This window comes from Ochotona princeps, chromosome 8 (assembly GCF_030435755.1).
Source record: "Ochotona princeps isolate mOchPri1 chromosome 8, mOchPri1.hap1, whole genome shotgun sequence".
NCBI lineage: Eukaryota > Metazoa > Chordata > Mammalia > Lagomorpha > Ochotonidae > Ochotona > Ochotona princeps.
In genome coordinates, this window is record NC_080839.1 from 14,538,851 (window position 1) to 14,544,092 (window position 5,242).

A 5,242-nucleotide genomic window follows, 5' to 3' on the forward strand; every position below is an offset into this window, starting at 1 on the left:
TACGTGTGTGACACTTCCTATACGCCTTTTCTCATGTGGGAACAGGACATTCCCTTCACTGCTGAAGCCTGCCGGGCCCAATAATGCTAGCTGTGCAACCTCGTCAGGCACCTGCTGGGAGGGTATTTTGGGAAATGGAGACTGGGTTTTCAAGGCTGCAGTTGTGATATATGACCACTGGGGGGCGGGCTTGCATATTCCTATTTTGTGCTGCTCAGGTGTGCCGCTGCAGACAGAAAGTGCGTCTGCGCCCCTGTGCCATCCAGCACCCGAACCAGAACCTTCCACTTCCCTGGATCCACTGTGGTTCAGCCTAGACCCTCCACCACTTTGTGGAGAAACCTCTCCTAAGCAAAGGGTTGGGATGCCAACCTCTTCCTGCAGCCCTCAGGGCTGGTCTAGGTGAGGCTGCTGAGTGAGCCCAGGCTCAGTCCCAGGATGGGACAGGTGAAGCTATTCCAGATCAATGTGTCACCTGGTCTCCACCCTTAGAATGTTCTTTCTCTTTGCAGAACTGCCATGCAGCTGAGGCAGCCATGACCAGGGCGTTTCCAGACTGCTCAGCTGTCTCCCTGGGTGCAGAGCCCTGGGCCTGCATGATGACCATTGCTTTGAGGGGCAGGGGAGCTGCAGGTCACTTTGGGCAAGATGAACATATCACAGTTGGGGGGCTCAGGGTCTTCTGGAGTTGGGCACACGTTTGCGGGGGTAGTGGCGGCTGGGCTGAGGCCAGGTCTGTGAGGACTTGGAAGGCAGCCACAGCTGCAGCGTCTTGCTTCTTGCTAACGTGCGGTACAGATCGTAATACAGAACAGCACACTCCCCTGCCCCTTGCACCAGAACCAGCCTAGGGCATTTTGCTGAGGAGGTGAAATGAGTATGTAATGCCAAGAGGTGGGGTCAGACTAAGATGAGGGCCTGGAAATGCGCTGTGCTACTGGTGCAACTTCCATGTAAATCTCAAAATCATTTCAAAATAAAGAAGAAGAAAAATGGAGTGGGGGGAGAAAAGGGCAGTGGTGTGGAACCGTGGACAACATGGTCACTCCTTCCCCCATCCCAGGCCCTCCTGCCCCACCCCGAGGTGCGTGCTCACAGCTGCACTACGGTTTCTAGCAGACTCCCCTCACCCTCACCCATCTCTCAAGCCCCCTTGCCTCCCTGCGCTTTGCCAACAGCTGCCCGCACAGTGCTCCTGTGTGTCTGTGTCCCAACTGTGGGACCTGCAGATGCCTTCCCCTGTTCTATTCCTTTTGGCCTTCGGTGCCAGAACAGGCGCAATCTGCAGGCCTGTGACTGAAGGGCCTGCCCTCCCTGCACCTAAGCACCACCTCCAGTTCTGCCAGGGGCCTCTTTTCCGCAGGGGTTCCTGAACTTGCCCTCTACCCCTGCGCTTTCCTCCCTTGTAGGCTTCCCAGGAAGACCCCCCAGGGTGTGTGTCTGCACCAGTTCTTTCCTTCTCTCAACTTTGTTCCCACTCATACCTGGGTTTCGTTCATTCCTTACACACGGGCTTCCACCCTTCCCGGCAACATCAGCCCCAGAGCTCCTGACATCATCAGGTCCAATGGCTCAGCCTTCAGACCCCCTCCTTCTCAGCTACCTTTGACTTTGGCCAGCTGTGTGACCTGCCTGAACCTGCACCCAGGTCCAGCATGACCTGGTCGCAGCATGGCCAGATCATGGAGTTGGAGTGTCTGGGACTGATTGCGTGCCAATTAGGCTCTTTGCTTCAGTTTGTTTCTCTCTAAAATGGGACATAATAGCCCTGCTTACCTCACAGGAACTGCGTGAGGAGCAGGTGAAGTCACACAGGTAAACATCCCTGAGAACAATGTCTGGCACAGTAGAGTCTGGCGAGGTTAACTATTAGTACACAGCCCTGCTGCACTCAGGCGGGCACCCTTCCTGCCTTCGCTGGGCTCCAGCTTGGGTTCTGCCCTCAAGCACGCTTTCCTATTTGGAAGTGCAATTTCCGCCTGAAGTTGCCCATACGCAGTCTGAGCACAAGTGGGCTTTAGCAGAAAAGGATGCTGTGTTGGGGTCAGGTGATGCTGAGCCCAGGTTTGTAACCGGCTCCAGGGCCCTGGTTCTCCCTGGCCTGTCTGAGGCTCCACTTGCCAGGCCTAGGAAGCAAAAAACAAACCCAGTGGTTCCCAGGTGACCCCAGCAGTTCCCGAGATCCTCCTTCTGGGTGCAAGTCTCCAACAGAGAACTCTCTGCTTCCTGCAGATTCCAAACTGCAGAGTGGGAGTCCCTCTAAGCAGCCTTCCGTTGGGGCTGCATGCCCATGTCTGACCTGTTGCTAGGGCAAAGAAGGCAATCAGAGTTCCTCTTTGGGAAGGAAGGTCACTCAGAGGCTGGGGACAGGGATGGGCTGCTAAGAGACTCTGGGTGGTCAGGAGACAGGGGTGATAGGGAGAGACCAACCAACATCACACGCCCCGCCTCCCTGTGGCCTTCCTGCCCCTTCCTGCGATCACACCAGTGCTGACTCTGGCTCTCATATGGGCACAGAGACCCAAACACCCAGGCCAGGCCATCTTCTACCAGCTTCCCAAACACATTAGTAGGAGCTGGATCAGCAGTGCAGCAGCCAGGACTTGAACCAGTGCCCAGTTGGGGTGTCAGTGCCGTGCGTGAAGGTTTAAGATGCTATGCCACAGTGCCACCTCTGTGTTATCCCCTGTTACTCCTCCCACCGTGACCTCAGTCCTCCCACAGAGTAGAACTGCAGGGGTTCTTACCTGGCGGATTAGGGCTTGCAGTATATCTCTTGGGAAATATCCCCTAATGTTCAACTCGTATTTCTAGATCTGGAGTCTGGGTCATGTGTAAGATGTGCCTCCTGGAGACTCAGCCTGGATATGCTTAATTTTAGTACCTGCAAGACTGACCTGGTGCCACCTGCCCCAGACCTGAGCCCCCTCTTTCTGCTAATGATCCTGTGATGCCCTGTCCACTCCTTTCAAAGAGGCACACCAGGGCAATCTCCTCTATAACCAAGCCATGGTCGTGGCCTTGATGAGCCTTCCACTCGGCCACCAAGAGACGCAGGACCCACAGGCTCAGCTCCATGCTGCTGTGGCCTCAGACCCACTTACACTGCCTTGGTATGATTTCTGTAGCTCGGATGTTTAATTTCTCATTTGTGTCTTGCTAATGTATCACATGCATTTCCTGTGAGCTGTCTCAAATCCTCCTGGAATGAGGTGGGGAATACATTAATATTTAAAGCAAAATAAACAAAATGTGTGTGTGTGTGTGTGTGCATTTGTGTGTGTGTGTGGTGTGTGTGTGTGTGTGTGTGTGTGTGTGTGTGTGTCTTAGGCTGGAAATTCCTTAAGGGCAGGGACCATGTCTGTTTATATAGCACCTGGCACAGTGTCAAATTGAGGCTTAACAAATGAATTTTGATGAAGAAGAGACAGAAGCTGCAGACCCAGGCTTAAGACCCCAGTTGATAATCCTCTGCATGCTTTTTTGGCGGGGGAGAGAGGAGAAGGGATCCCCTTCCTGGTGCCTGACGCAAAGCCCCCAGCCCAATTCCTGACCTTCCAGGCTGGTTCCCACATTCCCATCCTGCCCACCCACTCTCCACAACCCTCCTCTTGCTCTCCCTCACTCTCCCCCTGCCCTGGTCACAGCCATGCCTTGTGTCCTCAACCCACCCTGCCACTCTTGACCCCGGCAGCCAGCCATCTGTGAGCTTAGGACATGCCACCGGCAGCGGGCCGCGTTTGAGGTGCTGTCCCCACGCGTGCCTTAGCCCCACGGGGGCCTCCAGCCAGGCGGGGACCTGGCAGAGGGAGGGTGGGGATAAGCGGCTTCAAAACTCCAGATGCAGCAGTTAAAAAGAGGACAGAGGCAATGATCCTTCAAATTGCCACATCTGTATAATCTGCCTTTTATTTTCTGCTTCATGAAGTTTTATTTCCTATTATTTATTCACCTCCCCGCCCTCCCCTCCCCCGCCTCCGCGCCTCCTTAGCGGCGACATGCTCAGATGGGCCCTGAGCCCTGGCCTGGGTCTGCACGTCCCTCCCCAACACTCCCTCCCCAGGCAGGCTTCCCCACCCCAGCCCTTCCTCCCTCTCCCTCCCATGGGACACACTCTTTCCCCACCACCCCCAGCACGCATACACATCATTGGATTTCCATCTTTCATCTTCCAAGTAGAAACTTGTACGGGCAGAGGGGACAGTGGTGTTGAGACCTGTCCCAAGGCCTCTGTTATCACCTTCACCATGAGTGTTGAAACTCAGAGTCTGGGGACACTCCATGCACACTCCTGGCTCCCTGCACCCCTACTTTCCATGCCTTTTATCTCTCTCTCCACTGAGCACTCTTTTCCTTCCAGTCCCTCCCATCCCAGGGGGCTGTAGTCAGAGCACTGGGTGAGGGCAGGCTGGATCCAGGCGGGAAGCAAAGGCAGAGAAGGGAGATTAGGGTTTGTTTGCAGGTCCAGGTGAGTGAACAAAGAGGTGATTCAGAGAGAGGCGGAGGCCTTCCGCTGCTCTTCAGTGAGTCTGGGGCCAGGCCTGGGATTGGGGTGGGACAAGGCCAGAGAGAGTGGTTAGGATGGGGTGAGAGGCTGATGCTTGGATTCTCCCTTACCTGCTACCCTCTTTGTCCCTCCCTGGGACATAGGTGCACAGGAGAGCAGAGGGAAGATCGTACGTTCAGGCCCAAGGTTTAGGGCTTCCAATTAGTTTTCCTAGCAGCTGCCCCGTGGTTAGAAAGGGATGGAAGAGATGGGCCCAGGACGGGCACAGGGACTTGGCAAATATTGTCTGAAATCCTGTAACAACATTTTTGATCTCGTGCTCGCTTCGGCAGCACATATACTAAAACTGAAACAACACAGAGAAGATTAGCATGGCCCCTGCACAAGAATAACATTTTTTATCTCTTTATTTATTTAAAAGGCAGAGTTATGGAAAGAGAGGAGAGACAGAGAGATAGATCTTCCACCCACTGGTTCACTCCCCAAATGGCCATAACCAGGAGCCTCTTCCTGGTCTCCCATGTGGGTACAAGGGCCCTAGGAGTTAGTCATTCTCTGCTGCTCTTTCAGGAAGTTGGATGAGAAGTAGATCCCCCAGGACTCGAACAAGTGCCCGTATCGATGCCAGTGTTGCAGGCAGGAGCTTGGCTTGGTGTGCTGCAGCACCGGCCCCAGTCCCAGTCTCTTAGATGCTGCCTCAGGCTCCCATCTTCTCTGTGTATTCATACAAGTCTC

The 5,242-nt window shown here is 54.5% G+C and overlaps 1 pseudogene; it reads left to right on the top strand.

Annotated features, from left to right (window-relative positions):
* The first annotated feature begins 4,823 nt into the window (after nucleotides 1–4,823).
* On the top strand, nucleotides 4,824–4,923 carry LOC118760728 (U6 spliceosomal RNA; annotated as a pseudogene).
* Nucleotides 4,924–5,242: the final 319 nt, after the last annotated feature.